Here is a 22252-nt window from a genome sequence, read left to right on the forward strand (position 1 = left end):
GATTCATCATGAATATTACAAACTTAATTCTAGACTGAGAACAAGTAATGTTTCATTATTCAGAAGGTTTAAGATTACATATGTGTATATACATGCATACATGTACATGTGCATATACAAATATACAACAGTCCCTCATAATATAACTGAAAATATGGAATTTAAATGCATAAACTCTGAACTACGTTTTTACAAATTATAGCATTTTTATATTGAGACATAAGCAATTTAATCTCAATAAAATCCTCTAGTCTTCAACTCAAAAGAGTGGAGTATCATCTTTACTTTGAAAACAAAGAACAAAGCAGAAAATCAGAAACTGGTGGTTGTTACCAGGTCCGGGAGAGGTACCCCAAGTGGGACTCAATTCCAATCCCTCCAAGAGTCCACCACGCAGAAAAAGTCTCAAGCAAAGATAGATTTATTGGGGAAGTAAAAAGCGAACTGACCAGCCAAGACACAGCGTAGACTCGAGAGCTGATACTGCAACCCCTAACAGTCCTTGAACTGGAGTTTATAAAGGTAAAGACATAGCACAGATGTAGGGGGTTGATGCAGAAGGTAGAGCAAGCAACAAACAAGTTAAGCAGGCCATTTACAGAAGCAGAATTTTGCGGTCAGGTTGACCTAATTATTTAAATTCATTTTAACAATTGCTACCATGTTTCCCTAATCAAGATGGAGTCAGCTGTACTCCCTACAACAGTGATGAAAGGAGGGAAGGCAGTCATGTCCCAAATAAACCTATGGAAAAATGGGCATCTCTACAAGCAGAAAAATATACATGCTAACTAAAGCAAGCCATTCCAGTATAGGAACAGAGGGTTTCCATTCATCACATGCGTCAAAAAGTGCTTGTGATAATATCTCTGGGCAGTCAAAGTTAAAGTAAATAATAAATATGTACTGTCTTCCATGTGCTAAAACTAAATATTTGTGTCATGAATATAAAGGAATAGTAATTCCTTATGCTTGAATCAAATTTTATAAATTAGCAGGAATTGATTCTACATAGGATTTTTCTTTAAGCTATACAGTACACATATTTTCTAACATTAATTCAACATCTGCCTTTCCCCCAGTCCCTCATCTTGTTCATTATTTTAAGTCCAAGATCAGGATAACAATTTGTTTTCTTTAGATAAACTCCTTACTCACCAGAACTTTCCTCAATTATTTGATTACAATTGCAAGAAAAAAATGAAAAAATATATTCTCTAAACATAACAATATGAATATTATAGCACATAATGGATATGACAACAAATATGACAAAGTACAAATGAAGTCAACAGAGGAGTCAGAATAACACCCTTATCCCTTGTGTAAAGGAAAACCACTTCAAATCAGAATTGAGTATTGGCAAAATCTCCACTTTCACACTGAATAGCAGCTACCAGGTGTTCTATCAGTGTGGATGGACAAATCAGTGCTTCTGCACTGGAGGATAACCAGCTATAAATAAATGGAAGGCAATATTTTATGTCTTTCTTCTTGACAGGTTGTTTTTACAACTTTGTAAGCTAACAGATATGGACCTGTGCAGATAAATGCTGCCTGGGGCTGAATAGCTTTACCCTGTTCATCAGACTTTTGATGTTAGCAAAGTACAGTGGAAAATTCGAACGTGCATTATCAATCCACCACCACTGTGGATGAGAGGATGGGGATTAGGGAGCATTCATTTCAGCCTGCTGTTATCTTTCCTGTGTCAGAACAGAATTCTGTAATGCTTGGCTTCCTTTCAGTACTAAATGTGATGGTAAAACTTGGGGATGATGACTATTTTAAGAGGATATAAATAACATCTAACATTTGTGTATCCCCATACGATTTTGAAAGCACTTGCACATTGGTTCTCCAATTTCATCCTCACAACAATGTTAGAACACAAATAATAATCTTTTCCTTCCCCTTTCTTTTTGAAAATTTTAGACAAATATGGAAACTGAGATGCAGGAGCTGCGATCCAGAGTTATCAAGGTAATGGAGAAGTCAAGTCAAATCTAAAAAAAAGTCTATCCTTCATATTTATGGCCATGCCCTTAAATTACTGTCCAGATTCTTTTGAACAAGTAAGCAAATTTATCACTGGAACATTTTTTGTTTGTTAGTGGATAAAATACTATGCTCCAAAGTGATGGTTGTTATTAGATGAGCTAGAGGTTAGCATATTCTCTTGATGTGTAGCATATGAGGTATCTATCATCACTTGAGTTTTCCTTCCTGCATTTCCAAACTTAATCTTCCAATTGATCCTTCAGCCTCAAAGCAGAGTTACTTCTTATAATAATTTAGAGGTTTTGTTAGAAACTAGAGATTTAGCTGAAGCAAGTTGAACTAAGTAAATAGATACTCCGATTTTAGTACCTGCTTTTCATTTGTTTAATTTTGTGTATGTGTGTGAATTGTATGTTTTCTAGTCCTCAGGCTTGAACTCTTGGACTGAGCATGGTCCTGAGTTTTTGTGCTCAAGGCTAGCTTTACCACTTGAGCCACAGCTCCACATCTAGCATATTAATAGTTAATTGTAGATAAGAGTCTCATCAACTTTTCTGTCTGGGCAGGCATTGAACAAAGATCCTCAGATCTCAGCCTCCTAAGTAGCTGGGATTGCAGGCATGAGCCACCAGTATCTGGCTTTAGTACTTATTTAACAATAGACAAGCTATTAATTCATTCTTCTTTGAAAATGAGGGCTAGCTTTCTATTCAGTAAAAGCAGAAGGAAATGGCAAGCTATGAAGGTTAGGACTGATTTCACATTTCTGATACTTCTATTATTATTTTCTTAAGCTAAAATGCAGACTGCAGCTAGATGCCTTTGGCTCATACTTGTGATCCTAGGTACTCAGAAGGCTGCGATCTAGAGTATCAGTGTAAGTGTCACTAAGTGGTGGAGTATGCCAGCTATGAGCAGACAAGCCAAAGGAGAATGGAAGACACAGAGTTCAAACAAAAATACATGGCCTCGCCTCAAAAGCAATATAGGCTATAAACTTTCAATATGTATTTCTAATTGTTAGTAAATTTGATTGCAGCTAAAAATTATCCCTTATAAACTATTTTCTATTTATATAAGGTACTCCAATCTATTACATAAGAAATCATCTAACTTAATTTAATATGTGTACTGAAATTATTTCAAAATATAACAGTCTGAGCTGAAATCAAAAATAAAATCAGAGTATTAAATATTTCCATGATCAAAATAAGAAACCCAAAATAAACTAAATAAGAATCAAACTTGATGAATCTTAAAAACTAGAGCTGGATAATTAGGAGAGGAAAGGATTGGCTTGGCAACTACAAAATAAAAGCTAATTTAAAAATAAGTAATAGATTTGATGTAATGTAACCTAAAAAGATGTATGGGTGAAACAGGTTAAACCATCACATCATAGTAATAGTAATCATAGAATACAGGTATTATATTCAAAAGAAGACTAATGAACTAAATTGCCAATACTATACTGGTAATAAGTAGGTAACTAATTTATTGTCAAAATTATTCTGACTTTAAGATGATAAGAACTGTAATGATAATAATAATAATTATTATTATATTAGGACTACAACTGTAAACTGTTACTATCATGGTTGAAATAGGAGAGAGATCTTGTAATCCTTAATCGTATGCCAGACATAGACACACCCATTGTCTTCCTGCATATCCGAAGTAAAAACAATGACCAAAAAGTGCTAGAGCTTCATTCTGTTCCTGCAGGGATAGACAAATATCACAATGTGCAGGAAACACCAAATGATGGTAAAACCCTAACAAATGTTACATGTATGTACTGAAACATTTTTGGAAAAATAACTCTACAAAGTCAAATGAAGGAAATTATCTTCTTGGAGAGTAAAGCACAGTATGTTTAAGAACAACTTTGAACATTAACCTAAAATCACAATAAAATTGTATACTCTACCCTTTTCCTTTTGCTTTTAGGAGAAATAAGTGATGGGATATTGACTAAAGGATTGCTTATATTATTAATGCATGAAGCTATTGTAGTTTAATTAAGAAAGATGAATGAAACTGGACTAGAACTTAACCAAAGTAAATAAAGGTTCAGTAAGTCAAGACTATGCTTCTTAAGTACTATCAGTTAATATTAAAGGAGTATATATTAAAAACATACTGCATACAAATCACACAATAAAACAAGCTGAAAATCCTAAAACTTCAGTCTTTTGTTTTCAGCTCTATTTTTAAAATCATAACAGGATTTTGAAAAGCTAGAGAAATTATTGACATTGGCAAATCTTTATACCGTACTACTTGATTTTATTTTCACAGACTAAGAAAACTTAGATAAAAATATTATGCACTAGTTTCTTACCATTTGTAAGTATTGGAGCTGAATTACTTATGCTCAAATTCTACCCTGTTCCTATTTGTAGGAGTGATTCTATGCAAATTATTTAATCTATATCCTGATTTTCTCATGCCTTAAGTGAAGATATAATATGACCCTATTATACTAGTCAATACTGATAAAAAATAATGTTATATTGCAAACAACTATAAAATCACAATTATGTTCAATTTAAGAAACATTTAGCTCACATTTCTGTGTCAGATAGGGGCTGAATGTTCGCATGAGAATTAGTTGCTCACATGCAATGTCTCTCTTTCACACACATCTATTATTTTCCTCCCAGGTTATTCTGAACCACCTGTGCCTTGGATGAATGAGTAAGCCTAATTAAATAGTAAGTTCTCAAGTCTCTGATTACACTATATCTGCTAACATTCGCTTGGGACTAAATTCCAAATCAAGAAACAGAGAAAAGGTCCACACACTGAGATAGAATGCAGAGTTGATTTTCAAAGATTAAGCTAGGGTTTCAAAAAATGAATTAACTATTAAAATTCTAAGTATTCTACACAAACTATCCAATAGAAAATCAACATCATCACCTTCGTCATTATTCTCATTTTTTTCATACTAAACTTAGTTACCATAAAACAAATCCACATTAAATGCTAACTTTGCTTGTTAAAAATTCACAAGGTATACAATATGAACACAATAGCCCAGTATCCATTTTCCTCAAAATGTACAAGGTAAATAAATGATCATTAGCTCTTTGGTTTGGGTATGGAAGAAGAAAAGAAACATTTAGTCTACTGAGCCACCTAGATCAGTCTCTTTTTTGGTCACTGTGACAAATACTGGAGAGAAACAAATTGGAGTGGAATGATTTGTTTGGGCTCATGAGTTCAGAAGTTTCAGGTAATGGTAAGCTGCTTCCTTTTTTTTTTTTTTTTTTTGAACCATGATGAGCCTGAATATTGTGGTGAGAGACAAGTGTTTGATGAAGATGCAGCACACCTCCTGTAGGACATGAAGCACATAAAGAGAATATCTATGTTTCAGGGGTTCTTCCATTTTTTACTCAATTCATGCCCCACCCAATGAATGGTGTCATTCAAGTAAACAGCAAGTTTTTTCCCATTGGTTAAACATCTGCAAATGCCCTCATAAGTACATCCAGATCTATGTTTGTCTAAACTCTTAGGTTTCTCACAATCTCATAAAGTTGGCAATCAAGACTGATGATTACACCATCTCAGATTATTTAAAAATTATGCAGACTCAAAAAACAGAAGCTTGAATTAAAAAAAAAACCCTATGGAATTATGTTCACAATTAATCCTCTCAAAAAGTGTGGAATTAATCCTCTCAAAAAGAGCTCACAGTTTTCTATTTAGATTGTAACAATTCCACCATTGTTTTAGAATTCCACCTGGTTTCATATATGATGACTTTGGAATGTAAATAGTTTATATATCTGTTAAGGCAGATATGGTGATTTATAATTTATACGTGAAGTAATTAAGATTCATATAATTGACAAATTTAATCTAATTAGTAATGGCCCTGTGTAACATGGATGCTCTTCTTAAATTACTATTCTAGTAACACAAACTATCTTTGGATCTAGCTTAATTATGAAATAAAATATATCAAAAACTATGCTGATTAATGGATTTACCACAGAGACTGACCAATATGGACTTGCCAATCTGTTCAAATTTTAAAATTCCAAATGTTTACAAGAATTAACTTTGAAAACAAATATTGTAGAACTAAGGTTAAAGGAGTTGCATTTTTCTGTCCATCCTAGACCAAAATATTAAATAAAATGTACTATGATGAATTTTGACTACAATTAATACATCATAGTTACTTTCCGGTTGTATATTCATTTACAGGAAGCCTCACCTAAAGTTTCTTTTACTCTTATCTAATTATAGTAAAAACCCTCACTTTTTACTAAGAGTGGGTTCACTGAATAGGTAAATCTATTACATTAATTACATATTGGATCTACTTGGTGTTCAATTAGAGTACACATAAACATGCAATTTAATCATTTAACTTGGAATTCTAAATATTATTAAGCTACATTTTTAATTTATAAATTGATGATTAATTTGAAATAAAATTTTATAATGGGCAATGTACAACAGGACATTCCGTATTTTCAACTCATATAAATTTGGTCAGTAATGTTATCTATTATTTTATCTTCATCAAAATTAAATAGGATGGGAAAAAGATAAAAAAAATTAAATTCTAAGATAGTAGCATCTTACCTCTGGTTGGACATTGGAGATAAGTATAAAATCATGTTCTGATCTGGATGTTATACAACTGACTAACACATCATTTTCAACAAAGGAACACTAGAGTACTTTTGGGGAAAAAATGGAATTATTTCATGTTAATGTCTCTTCACTACCTACAAAAGGAGGTTAGACTACCTAATATAGTGCATATGTTTTCAACTGCATACTGATCTTCCAATTCATTCTTCCCCAAGGAAATTCTTTGCTCTAGCCCTCTTCACTTGTCTTAATAAAGCATTCTTGAAAATGCCTCTCTTCTCCTACCTAAGGACACATTCTCATCTGTTTCCATTACAGTGCTTTCAAGTCTACTAACAGGGGCTTGAACTCAGGACCTAGTGCTGTCACTTTGATTTTTCACTCAAGATTGGTGTCCTACCACTTCCCACTTCCTGGATTTTTGCTAGTTAGTTGGAGATAATAAGATCATGATCTTTTCTGCCTTAGTTTACTTGTCCACCTCTATTCTCATATTTCAGCCTGGGATAATAGCTAGGATTACAAGATTTTAGTTCCTGGCCTCTTAAAAAAAGTCTTTAAGACAAAATCAAGTGATTTTTCTCTATATACTCTCTTTATAAATATGTCTATTTTGCCACATATGTCATACTGTGGTTATCCAAAAGGAAATCTCTCTTCATGTTCTTAATTGTATAATTTTTTAAGGATATTAACGATAGGGAGGAAAGACAATGTTAGAGGGTGAACAATACCAAAATCATTTTGTAGAAAACTGAAAGCTGTTGAGTAGCAAGTAGTGGGGATAGAGAAAGTAAGAGTGATTAACATATAGTAAATGGATATGTAAAATACAATGATGAAACCCATTTGGGCAATTAGCATACACTAAGAAATAATGAATGATAGGAATGCCAACCAGGTCCTCTCTGGTATTTGAATACCGGTTATATAAGGGGAGATATTGGAAGAGTGTAAAGGTCCAACAAAATACTTTATGTACATGTGCAAAAATGGAACAGTAAAGCTTGTTGAAATTACTTTGGGAAGGGGGTAGGAAAGACAAAGGAGAGTAACAGGGTGAGCATTATCAAGGAAACTTTTAAGCATATATGGACATGTGCAACTATGCAACATTAATATAATATAGGTGCTGAAAACAGAGTTAAGTTATCCATGTTCCTGGTTCTCAACTCCTGATATAGAACCTAACACACAAAAACATTTGTTGAATTAGTGTTTATATGTGTGTCTGTGTCTGTGTGTCTGTGTAATGTAAACAGGAAGGACACAGTGACTACCAAAAGTGATGTCAAATCACATTTTATGTTCTCAAATTTGAGCTAATTTCCAACAGTTTTATGTGCACCACCCCCTTCCATTTATAAAATCAGAAATTACACCAGAATCAGTTACATAGTAATGTGTAATATTTTGTCATGTTTTAAAGTATTCATGGTTTCCCATAAACCAGAATAATACAGTAGATAAAGAATGTGATTTGAAGTCAAAGACCATAGAATTCTGAACAGCCTTGACAATTTTTTATTATTTGATATTGTGAGTTATTTAACTTCTCCGAGCCTCAATTACCTCCTCAGAGAAGAAGAGAATGATAAAGTTGGCTTTAACTCACAGACTTTTATAACAGATTGTTGTAACCCCAGGGAAGGTCTGAGTCACTAATGAAGACTTATAACTCTCAGTCCTTTGCTAAGATCTCCACTTTTCTTCCTAACCTGCATGAACTGATTACATTAAACATGCCTGACATCCAGGCTCTTAAAGAAAAAAAATTGTAATGGGATTTGGGATGCAGATACCAGAGTAAGAATTGTGGCTTATGCTGTTGCTTACATGGTCTCCTGCCATAGGCCTGAGAATTCTCACCAGCAAGGCGCCACATGCCTGAGAAACTCTTATGTAGAGAGAAGTGAAGAAGTTGCTTGGGGAAAGGTGTTTTCTATCCTACATGGAGAACATAAAACTTAATCCTACGACAGGGATAGACAATGTCCAAAGTTAGAGCTTAAATGTTCAGTGAGTTTCCCTGGTGTAATCTGAAACCTAGCTATATGACCTATATCTACATACAGTTACTACTGTATGACTCCAGTACTTTGTTCTCTTGAAGTGTTATTACTTTTTTCTTTACTATTCCCTATATGTTTAATGCTTGATATAAAATAATATATTAAAAATAGATAAATATAATCTATATATCTAACAAAATATTATGAATTATACAAATACTTTGTTTATATTATTTGATTATCAACAGATAATATAATTTACTATGAATAATCCCACCTCAACATGTGTTTATAGAAAATGCTGTGCTCGGGAGGAGGGAGGGGGGTATGAGGGACAACGTAACAAACAGTACAAGAAATGTATCCAATGCCTAACATATGAAACTGTAACCTCTCTGTACATCAGTTTGATAATAAAAATTTGAAGAAAAAAAAAAAGAAAATCAAGCAGGAGCCCTGACCAACCATACTGGAAATAAACATGCTATTTCATGCCAAAAAAAAAAAAAAAAGAAAATGCTGTGCTCGAACCAGGTCAATACCAGCTTAGAAGACACAATCATTAACTATTCAGAAATTTTCCTAGCCAGAAATTTCACTATTGGTACTTGAAATTATAAGTATAGCTGGCACCTTGGTTCACAACTGTAATCTTAGCTACTCCAGAGGCTGAAATCTGAAGTTCAAAAAACAAAGCCAGTCCAGGTAAAAAAGTCCCTGTGAGATCCTCATCTCCAATTAACCAGTCAAAAACCAGAAACGGAACTGTGGCTCAAAACAGTAGAGCGATGTCCTTGAACAAAAGGAGCTCAGGGACAGCTCACAGGTCCTGAGTTCAAGCCCTACAATGAGCAAAAAGAGAACAGAACAGAACAGAAAGAAATTATAACTATAAATAGACTAGGTAAATGAGCTAATGCTATAAATCTGAGCCTTTTTGACTTTTTGATAGCTAGTTTAACAAGTGAATTTTCCTTAGTAATAATACAATGCATACATCTTGACAAAATTAACAATATTTAACAATAGCAATGTAAGTCACTAATGCATATACATTTCTCCATATAGATTTCTTCTTTTATAGCTGTAATGATGATGAAACAAGATAAATTATATAAAAGAACATTATAAATGCAAAAGCAGGTCATAGGTCATTCCCTCTTCTGCAATCAGTGACAACATGAAATCCACATGATTATACAACCTAAAAGAAATCATTGCTTAAATTCTCTTCTTGCACTAGTTTTAAGGAAACTTTGTTTTGTGATATTTCAAAATTTATATTGATTGGTGTACCCATGTTTGAATTCACATGAACAAATGGACAATTGACAGAGAGGGAAGATCCAGAATCTTTGATTAGAAGCACATGCATTCATTATGCCTGATTCTCCTTCTCCATGATTGAGATTATGCAAAAGCTTTTCCAGCTAACTCACCAAAGAAGGCTTTTAATCTCCCTCACTCTTTTTACATGAATCCTAGAATTTAGCTTTAATAATTCTCTTTCAGTTATTCAAACACGGAATATTAATTTATTTGGTTTACATTGCGTATGGTTATCTCTCTACCTACAATATAATTGTTATGTTCCACCCAGGCCAACTTGCTTTGCTCATTTCTCTTCCAAATTCCTACATCTGTGGACCTGTTACCATTTATTGTATATTACACAAATTTCAATTTGCATACTTTCTTGTCATTTGTGGACACTGTGAATATTTTATATATGATAGAAGAATTAATGTGTAAAGCAACATTTTATTCTGCTGACACCTTATCTTTCTATCCATTAGACATTGCATAATGATTCAAACATAAATGTATTTTGAGAAGTTATATTGAATGAAACTTTCTTGGAAATGATACTCACATTTTCCTGACCCAGAAAGTTATAGTTTTCAAGGATAGAAACTAAAATCATTTATAAAACTATTAGACATTACTTAGTTATAAAACATGTCAAGCCAGACAGATGAATATATGCAGCCTAAGCTGCAAGGGAAGGCACTATCTCAATAAGCTGAAAATAATACAAATGAATATTAGTAAAACATACACTAGTCAATGTTGACAGAATTCTCACTTGCCAATCTATATACAAAAAAAAAGGCATGAACCTTGACAGAGTCTGAAAATAATGGGAATACCAGGATAGGTTTAGACTTTAACCACTCAACTGACAGAGGGTTGTGCAAATGAAGCTACTCCCCATGATAAGATAAATTTTGAATGCAAGGTCCTCAGATCCAAGTAGATTATATAGGAAAAAAAGTCAAATCTCTCATTTAAGTATAATGAACTCACTATCCTCACTATTTACAAATGACCGCCACCTTTACTTACATCATTGGTAATAGTTCCGTTCATTTCAATCATGGCCATGAAATGGATGCACGCATTACTTCCATATCTAAGTCCTTTTGATTCTTAGCATGTGCCTTCTTGGGTTTGCTATGTCCTGGGCTAGTAGACTATGGGAGCTATCCATTCTGTGCATGTTCCAAGTCCTGGGACCACAATCATTTCATGATAAGCTCCCAAGACTTTCACTCACTGTGTCCTCCATCCCATTGTAGGTAATGCCTAACTTGGTTCAATGCAGAACATTCAATTTCTCCCTCTGACTATGATGAAATTCAGTGATTTGAAATATACATAGATTTTACTTACATTTAAATTATTCTTTTTACTTCTAAAATAAGAATAAAGTAAGATTCATAAGGACAGAAACTTTTTCTACCTTGTTCAGGTTCTATACCTACTACTTAGAATGAATCCTATAGCATAGTAGGTGCTTCATAATTTCTTCAAGCATATGTGAAGATAATAACCAGCAGCTAAGAAAGTCTTAATTTGTGTGAAGCCCTTTCTTATGTGCTTTACATCCATGTTCTACTTAATGTTCAAAATGTCACAAAATGCAGTATAGCTATTAGCCACACATTTTATTTTTGGTGTTTTCAGATTGAAGACTTTTCCTTTTATGTGTGTGTATTCTGTCTAACAGTATCCTTTGATCAAACTGTATGTTTACTAAATTATTAGGCCATCTATAATTTGATGTTTATCATCTGTGTCATAAATTACAAATATGTTTCTACTTCGTGTTTTCATTGTCTTAGCATTGTATTTTGTGGGAGGATAAAATATTTTTAAATTTGTGTAGTATCATTCTATTTATCTTCCTGTTTTCTTTTTGTGATATTATGGTATGTGTATACTGTGCTATACTGCACCAGGATTAGATTCCCTTTCAATACATTTTCTCCCAGAAATTATTCCATTTTTATATTTAAACCTTCAATTTATCTGGCACTTACAGTTATGTATGATGTGCAATGTGACTCTAATGTTACTTTTCTCTCCAAATAGTTAGCCATTTGTCCCCCCAACATTCATTAAAACATCTATCATCTTCTCCCATCTGAAATAAAATGTCACCTTTATCATAAGCTAGCTTTATTATATTCTTGGGTAGTTTTTGCATTTTCTCTCTTGTTTCATCAGCCTGACTTTTTCTTCTGGCACAAGATAATGACACTGTATGTTCTTTCTGTTTCTGTAAATGTCAGTTTCAAGAGTGAGATGGTATCCTTTCTACCATACCTCCTTAAGCCAAGAAGGGCTTATTGGCTTTGAGTATAGAATAAAAGTAAAAGCAATGATAATACAGACAAGATAAACTCAGTACACTGAAATTCTCTTTCACTACCCTGCCCAATATGGCAATATAGAACTAGAACAATAGGACTTTTTCAATTTAAATTTATGTTAATTCAAATTAAATTAAATGTAAAAATCAGATTATGTGGCACTGTAGCATATTTCAATGTTTGATGGGATTCAAAACCCATATGCCAAAATATATCACTTTTGACTTTTGAGAAAGCAGGAAAAGCTGAAGGGGACTTGGATCTTTCTCCCTAGACCATCTGCCTAAAACAGGCCATAAAATTCAAGAGACAGCCTTCCTATGGACAGAAGAAAAGGAACACCTTGCCTCTGAAACATACAGACAAAAAGGAGAATATGAACAAAGGAGTGTTGCTAAGTTTCCCCGGTTCACCATCAGATGACACCTCCTTTGTGCTCTTTCTCTGTGACTGTACCTCTTAATTAAACATGAGCGTAAAAGCACACAAATTTCCCTATTTTTTGAGTCTTCATTTTCTATGACAGTTTCCGTTGTTCTCTCTTGTTAATATGTCTTTTGTTATAGGGGCATCAGCCATAAACCTTGTACTGAATAATCAAAACAAATACTCTCTACACACCAATTTTCACATGTGTCTACAATCACTACATGTACATTGAGAACTTTCTTGTGTTCAGAATACCCTATGAGCTAGCACTGCTCTATAAACCTGGACTCAAGACCAGGTAGAATTTACCATCATAATATAAATCTCACTGAACTTTGAACATATCTGGGTCAAACCTCACACCTGATTATTGTTTGTCTTCTACCCTTCAGTCTAAAACTCTTGAGGTTAATGAACAAGGCTTATTCATCTTTATAAATCTATCATAGGATCTACCTCTTGAAAGGTCTTTAACAAAGGTTTTTTGATTTAGTGAACTACATAGAAAAAATATGCAGTAAAGGGAATAAAGAGGAATTAATAACAACTGTGCTCTCTCTTCATCCCCTTAAGTTCCTATTTCTACTAATCTGAGATATCAAATGACTTTGAAATAATTCTTTCTTGGGAAAATAATCAATCTCCTCAGAATATATGAAATATTTCAGGCATATTCATATACTTAATCTCAGTTCTTTATTCTAATTCAAAGCAGGGGAAATATATTTCCTGTGCCTTAGTCCTCATAATTTCTCATTATAGTGAATGCAATGCACTTTGTATCCCATACAAAATAAGGGTAAAAAAGGCATTAGGTACATCATTACATATCAATTATTCTTTATGATCTATATAACCAGATACCATCTGGCAATTTGGAAAAAAACTCAACCACAGCAGTAAAAGTTAAATTCCAGTCACATAAACTCTTACTCATCCATTAATGTAAGTGAGACCCTGCTCCAAGGTATTCTACTTAACCTTTGAAATAACAGGTGACTTAAAAAAGAAAGTGAAGCAGACCTCTGTTCACTGGCCAATGAGCAAATTCCCTGTAAGGAAAACGTAACCCTTCTGGAGTCTAGAAATGTGAAAGAGAAGTGGGAAGTGGGGCCAGTTTCCCCTCAGGTGAAGCACAGGAACTAATGTGTTAAATACAAATAAAATATGAGCTCATGTGATAATTGTCTACCACAATTATGTCTCAAACTTTCAAAGAAATATCCCACTGGCAAAAAAAAATAATGCAATTATGGTCCTGGGGAATCAAAGAACATACCCCAAACCAGCTGATTGTATCTCATGATTTCTTTTTAAAAAATAATGTTTCCTCAATTCCCTGTGATGTATGTGCTAGTTTATCATCAAAGTAATGTTTTAAATGACTTACCAACAAAGTAAAATGGGATACATGGACTGGTAACAAGAATAATATCTTTTCAGTCTTGAAAAAAGAGTGCTGAATTGAAGAAAACTTTAACAGGCAGAGAAGTGACTTATCTGTTCTATATTTGCATCATTACAGGTTTTGAAAACTCAGACCAACAAATGATGAACATAAATAGCAGCATTTTTAAAGACTGCTTTGTAAGCCACAGCAAGACAACTCAATAAATATATTCAAAATGCTACCACAGAAATGCACTGTGTTAAAATGCTTTTCAAGTTACTGTTAGTATAAAGAGCAATATTTTACCTTAATTTGTACGAAAGTCAAACTGCTGGCATGATATGATGTTGTCTCTGATACCAGTGTTGTGTTTTTTTAATTTTCCATTTTAAAAAGCAAAACAGTGTCTGATCCTCCAAGGGAAACAAAAAGAACACACATAGTGGAATTCATGAAGCAAAATATTATCTACAAAAGAACACAAATCAGTTTTACTTAAGTTCCTTTTACTGGAACAAGTAAATTGAAAAAATTTTTTGAAAAAAAAATAAAAGAAACCTCTACACTAAGAATAAATATTATTGATCACGGGTCTTTCTATATCTCCCCTAAAGCTATGGATTTTTGACCTGGTTAATAGTTTAAAATCCAAGTGAGTGAGAGAAAATCTCTAATTCTAAATTTTAGTTTTCTGTTTGCACAACAGTATCTGGCCCATAATAGATTTCAATAAATAAATGTTTTAAATACATTCATAATATAAGTCTTGATATATAAAATATGTTGTTCGTGCTTCAATATACAGTATTTTGATCCAAACAACATCCATTAAACAAAAGTAGGGACAGCCAACAATAGTGTCTGAAACAGATTTTATTCAGTAACTACTGAAAATTGGCATAAGAGACCTCTGTGTAGAAGTGAGTTAAACTGACTTGACAGAATTCTTGCCAAGATAGGGCAAATTAGACATACCAAGTCTCTTAGGTCAAGTCAGGTTTTCGAGGAAGATTAGAATAGCCTGATTAAAATGTGATCAAGGAACATACTTGCTTCCAAAGAAATCAAGACTGGTAACAACAATATTTTCATTCTATCTCAGTTTCCCCCTCATCTATGATACATTTTGCATGCTCTGGAGAGAAATAATTCAATCTTGTATTCAAGAGTTTTATTTGTACTTTCCTCCAGCCATGAAATTTGCACAGATTTATCATAAATTTTCAAAATCATTTCCCATACTATTACACTGTGACCTAAGTAGATCTCTATTCACAATTTACCCATCCCATTAAGCACACTTTAAAGGAAAGAGTAAGTTCTTTCAAGTGTATAATAGACCTGATTGGCACTGCCATTCCCATAGTCGAGCTTGCCAAAAATAGGAGTCATTATGCACACATTCTCATTTTATTTTTCCTAACATAATAATTGTGGCCTTCCACAGGGAAAGAAACACACCAAATGATGATTATCTTGTACCTTGGGAATGAATATTGTAGAGAATTGGTATTGCAGCTGTACATAGTCATGCTCAGATGGTCCTATCCCGTGTATGATAATCAATCATCTGACACAAACTCTATGAACTACATGTGTTCTCCCCTCCTGCTCAGAATTATACATTGTTACAGGATATGTGTAAACTGACTACTTTATGACTACCTTCCAATTCACTGTTTTTGTTGGCATTATGTATGCAACTGTTGAGAGGCTAAAAGAAACCAATTCTATTTTCATCAAATTTAAAACATTTCAAACTGCACTACTTTTCTTCATTATGTTTTCAATGAGGGAGAAAGTTCTTGTTTAAATTTTCTTTTATGCAACTTCTCTTTTAGTCTAATTAAACATAAATAGATAAATAAATATAAAGGAAACACAGTGGGTTTTATTTAATATTTCCTCGGTGAAAGAGAAAATTAATTCACCAATTAAACGTCACATGAACCTTCAATACCATTTCTGTTGACACAAGATTTGACTGGTTTAAAAATCACTGGACCTTTGCTAGAGAGAGTGACCGTCATTACGCCAGTACAGTAGAACGTGTTATGTGATAAAGTTCAGGGTCCTTGGGGAATGCTGGATCTAGCAAAGAGTGTCAGCTCATACAGTCAGTTCCAATGCTTCAGGCAGTAATAGAGGATACTTATGGGAGTGTGCTATTCTATCATATTGCCATGGGAAAAGTAGAGTACTTTCTCTGAGAGCAACAATATTGTTTTCTTAAAGATTGTGCAGGTATTCCTCAGCCAGGTTGAAAATCCACAATAACTTGGTAGCTCTTTCATAGTATACTGCAGAAGATCATTTATGGCTTTCTAAACTTAATGTTTGTGCTAAATCCAAGAAGCACAGTGACTTTTGGTTATATACTGCTGCATAAGAACTTACCTCATTACTCCTAGTCCCAAAGAACTCATTTATTGGCTCATTACTGAACAATCAAAATTCAGCTTGGCAGCACTTTGGCTACTGTTGTCAGGGATGTGGGTACATTGAGCAAGTGTCAGCTGAGGACTTGACTTAGTTCAGATAGTGGGACACTTAAAGTTTCCATTGTCTCCATGTATTCTTTGCACTCTTCTCCAAATAGCTGGTATCTTTAGCAAGGAAGACAATCTTCATATATGTAGGGCCAATGTTCCCAAGGTTCCACAAACCAGGAACTGTCATCTCTTAGTAGGGGAAGTCCTGGAATGTACAGAGTCATCTATAATAGTTCTTCGGTTAAAGCAAATCATAAGCCAAACCTAAATTAACAAGAGCTGCAAGGTGATGGATAAGAGAAAAAGGGGATTCTTATGGGCCAATTAAAAGAGTATCATAAAACAAAATCCAATCAAGAATGACATACCTGCACAGAAAAGTGGCAATAGTTGCTGAATAATTAGTTCAATACCACTAAAATATACAAATTACATAGGTTTATTTTCTAGGAAATTCCTACCAATAGCATCATTAGTTTACCATGAAATTATACAGTGTTAAATTTGAAAAATAAAAGTAAACATTATATTATACAGGCTCACCAAAAAATGTTTATATCATAAAATTATCATACAGAAAATGATTGCATGCCTAATTATTTTTTGTTTAAGCAGTTGTGACAGGTAGTTGAACTAATTTCTGGAACCTAAATTTAGTTTATGTAAATGGGTTTCAATAAAGAAAGTAGATAATAAGTATCCAGATTCATTTCCTGAAAACCAAATGTACTGGATACCACCAGGGAGTATAAACAATTAGAACAGAAAATCTCATGCTTTGGCTGATCTAGCTAGTGATATTAACATATTCTTACTAATATAAGACTTCTACATGAATGTACCAGTAATGAGATTTCTGATAATAAGATGAGTATTTTTTTTAATTTTCAAGAGTTAATATTTCTTAATGAAACTGGCCTACATATAATTTTTTCAAATATTTAAAATATGAATTCATCCAAAAATATTCAAGTTGTTTCCCAAGAAACCATAACCATCTACAACAAATAGTAAAGTCATTTATTTCTGTTTAACATATAATTTGGAGACTTTCACTCACAGATTTGGAAGAACATGGTGTCATACAATATTTCTCACTATTAAAATTATGTTATGTCTGATTTAATCTTCCTTGTACCTGCCCTTCCCTGACCTAGTGATTGCCAGTGTTTAGATTACTGTTGCAGATTAATTTTGGTAAAATATGAATTAAAAGTCATCACTATTATAATCTTTTAATTCAGGGAGAATTATTTTAAAATTTAAAGTTTATTTATAGTATTAAAGAAGGTATAAGGACTATTTCTCATGTTCCAAGGACAAGCTTTAAATTTTGTAGCCAGAGTGCCCGTAATTTTGATAGAATCCTTTGACTTAGATGCCAAAGAATTGATTTCTAAAACATCAAAGTAAATATATTCTTAATACTAGGCCCTTGTCTGAGGTGTAGCTGGTAAATATCTCTATCGGTTTGTCTTTTGATGGATGCACTTGGTCTGATTCCATATCTTAGCTTGTGACTATGCAAGCATATTAAACATGGTTATATACTTTGCACTGTATAACATTTTAATTACTCAAAATTACATATGGACTCTACACTCCTAACTTAGAATATGTTTCCATGGTGTGGAAGGATGGGGATCACTTGTAACCTTGTTTCCTGAAATAAGTAGTAACAGCTTAATAAGTAGAAGTACTTATGAACTTTTTCTAGACTGCTTTTTAAATCCCCAGAATCCCATGTCTTGAATGATGAAAAGTGCCACACACACACACACACACACGAAAGAAAATACAAGGTAAGTGCAACAGAGAGAGACAGACAGAGAGACAGAGACAGAGAGAGACAAAGAGAGAGATAGAGAGAGACCCAGAAGCTCTATCTAAATTCAGCACAGGTAGTTTAAGTATACATCTCAACATGAGCACAACACATTCATTTTCCATTATTTTCCATTGTTACCACAGGATATTACTACAAACTCACTGGCTTAAAAAGTGACACAACTTTTTATTTTTTTAAGTTTTTATTATAAAACTGATGTACAGAGAGGTTACAGTTTCATACGTCAGGCATTGGATACATTTCTTGTACTGTTTGTTACCTTGTCCCTCATACCCCCCTCCCCCTCCCCCTGTCCCCCCCCTGAGGTGTTCAGTTCACTTACACCAAACAGTTTTGCAAGTATTGCTTTTGTTGTTGTATCTCGTATTTTACCATTTTTCTCTCAATTTTGGTATTCCCTTTGAATTTCCTAATTCTAATACCAGTACACACTGTTTCCCATACACTCAGATAAGATTACAGAGATAGTGTAGATACAATCACAAGAAGGTGATACACGAATGTCATCATAGTAGAAACTAGATACATATCGGATGTTGAAAGTAGTTACAACTGTGATATAACAATCATTTTCATAAAATGGAGTTCATTTCACTTAGCATCATCTTATGTGATCATAAGGGTCTATTGGGCTCTTGTGATCCTCTGTTGTGACTTGCCTAAACCTGTGCTAATTATTCCCAATAAGGGAGATCATAGAGTCCATGTTTCTTTGGGTCTGGATCACTACACTTAGCATAATTTTTTCCAAGTCCTTCCATTTCCTTACAAATGGGGCAATGTCATTCTTTCTGATAGAGGCAAAAAAACTCCATTGTGTATATGTACCACATTTTCCTGATCCATTCGTCTACGGAGGGGCATCTGGGTTGGTTCCAGATTCTCGCTATGACAAATTGTGCTGCAATGACCATTGTTGTGCTGGTGGCTTTACTTTGATTTTGTTTGTAGTTTTTTGGATAAATACCCAAAAGTGGGGTTGCTGGGTCATAGGGGAGTTCTACATTTAGCCTTCTGAGGAATCGCTGAACCAGTTTACATTCCCACCAACAATGAAGTAGGGTTCCCTTTTGGCCACATCCCCTCCAACAACTGTTATTGTTAGTTTTCTTGATATATGGCATTCTTACTGGGGTGAGATGGAATCTCAATGTTGTTTTGATTTGCATTTCCTTTATGGCCAGTGATGTAGAGCACTTTTTCATATGTCTTCTGGCCATTCTCATTTCCTCATCAGAGAAGTCTCTTTGTAGGTCTTTAGCCCACTTGATGAGTGGGCTATTAGTTCTTTGCGGTTTTGTTTTGGAGGAAAGTAATTTTTTAGTTCTGCATATATTTTAGAGATGAGGCCTTTGTCCGTTGAATGGCCGGTAAAGATCTTCTCCCAGTCTGTGGGCTTTCTGTTTATCTTGCAAGCTATGTCCTTTGCCATGCACCTGAATATAATCAAGGCAGTTTATGACAAACCAACAGCAAGCATAACTCTAAATGGTGAAAAACTAAAGCCATTCCCTTTAAAATCAGGAACAAGGCAGGGATGTCCACTCTCTCCCCTGCTCTTCAACATAGTACTAGAATTCCTAGCCAGAGCAATCAGGCAAGAAGAAAATATAAAGGGGATCCAAGTAAATAAAGATGAAGTTAAACTCTCTCTCTTCGCAGATGACATGATCCTATACCTAAAGAATCCCATAGACTCTACCCCCAAGCTACTAGAGCTGATCCAAAACTTTGGCAAAGTTTCAGGATATAAAATAAACATTCAAAAATCAATGGCCTTTCTGTATGCTAACTACCCGAAGACTGAGGCTGATATCAGGAAAGCAACCCCCTTTGCAATAGCCTCCAAAAACATAAAATACCTAGGAATAACCTTAACCAAAGAAGTGATAGACCTCTTTGAGGAGAACTTTAAAACCTTGAAAAATGAAATTAAGTCAGAACTAAGGAAATGGAAAAACCTCCCATGCTCCTGGATTGGGAGGATTAATATAATCAAAATGGCAATATTACCAAAGGCTGTCTACAAATTCAATGCAATATCCATTAATATCCCAACACCGTTTTTTGATGAAATAGAGGAAGCAATCCAGAAATTCATATGGAACAATAAAAGACCTAGAATAGCAAAAACACTCCTAAGCAGAAAGAACAGTGCTGGAGGAATTACAATACCCAACTTCAAGCTGTATTATAAATCAATAGTAATAAAAACAGCTTGGTATTGGCACCGGAACAGGCCTGAAGACCAATGGAACAGAATTGAAGACCCGGGAATGAACCCACAGAACTACGCCTACTTAATCTTTGATAAAGGGGCTAAGACAATAGTTTGGAAGAAAGATAGCCTCTTTAACAAATTGTGCTGGCAAAACTGGCTCAACACATGCAACAAACTAAAACTAGATCCTTATATATCACCCTGCACCAAAATCAATTCCAAATGGATTAAAGACCTCGAAATCAAAACAGACACCCTGAAAACACTGAAGGAAGAAATAGGAGAAACACTTGGGCTCCTTGGCACAGGACGGAACTTCCTGAACAAAGACCCAGAAAGGCTACAAATCAAAGAAAGGTTGAACAAATGGGACACAACTTTTTAATCTCACAGTTCTCTATGTGAAATTCCACGTAGGACATGATAGTCTATCAGTTTTAGGTTTCTTAAGGCTAAAACAAAAGTGCTAGCCTTCATGGGCTCTTATAGGCTGACTGTTAAAAGAATCTGTCACCAGGGACATTCAAATTGTTTATAGAAAGCAAGATGCATGGTGATTCATGCTTGTAATTTTACTTGGGAGGTAGATATCTGGAGGATCCTGATTCAAGGCCAGTCCAAGCAAAAAGATAGATACAATCTCTAACAATAAGGTGGAAACAGTGGTGTATTCCTCTCATCCCAACTATGCCAACATTACAAATAGCAACATGGAGAAGTTAGACAAAAACATGAGATCTTATTGAAACATAACGTGAAAGGGGCTCAACTGGTAGAGCATTTGCTTAGTAGATGAGGCCCTGAGCTCAAATCCCAATAACACCAAAAATAAATTTTAAATTAAAAAAATAAGGTTTGTGTAATTACACTGACCCTAAGTAGAATGATTCAAGATATATTCCTTGTTTTAAGGTTATACACTCGTGTATCAAGTAATGTAATATATTGCTGTTTCAGGGATATTATAGTATACACATCTTTGAGAAAGCTCTTACTCAACTTCTAATGCACAGTCTGAAATAATTCAAAGTGTATATGAACTACTTTTTATGTTCTCTTTTTAAATTCTAACTCAAATATTATCATGGATTTACTAACATTTATATTAATTTGGGAGGCGAGTTAGGTAAAATTTAGAATTTACTTTTTTTTTAATTTATCTATTTCTCTATTGTCAAAGTGATGTACAGAGGAGTTAGTTTCATATGTAAGGCAGTACATACATTTCTTATCCAGCTTATTATCACGTTCTTCATTTCCCCCCTCCCTCCTTCCCATGTTCCTCCCTCCCCCTCATGTGTTGTACAGTTGGTTTACAGCATATAGTTTTGTAAGTATTGCTGTTGCGTTGGTTTGCCTTTTATCTTTTTTCTTTTCATTTTGATATTCCCCTTCCCTTCCCTATTCCTATACACATATATACAATATCCAGGCTACCAAAATCAGTTACAGTAATATCAAGGGTAAAACAATGGGGAAGAAGAGCAAAAGAAGAAGGTATAATTTCACATGGTATGTTGAAAATAACAACAACAATGATAAACCACTTGTTTCCATAACTTGGAGTTCCCTTTGTTTGGCA

Source organism: Perognathus longimembris, chromosome 1, assembly GCF_023159225.1.
Source record: "Perognathus longimembris pacificus isolate PPM17 chromosome 1, ASM2315922v1, whole genome shotgun sequence".
Lineage (NCBI taxonomy): Eukaryota > Metazoa > Chordata > Mammalia > Rodentia > Heteromyidae > Perognathus > Perognathus longimembris.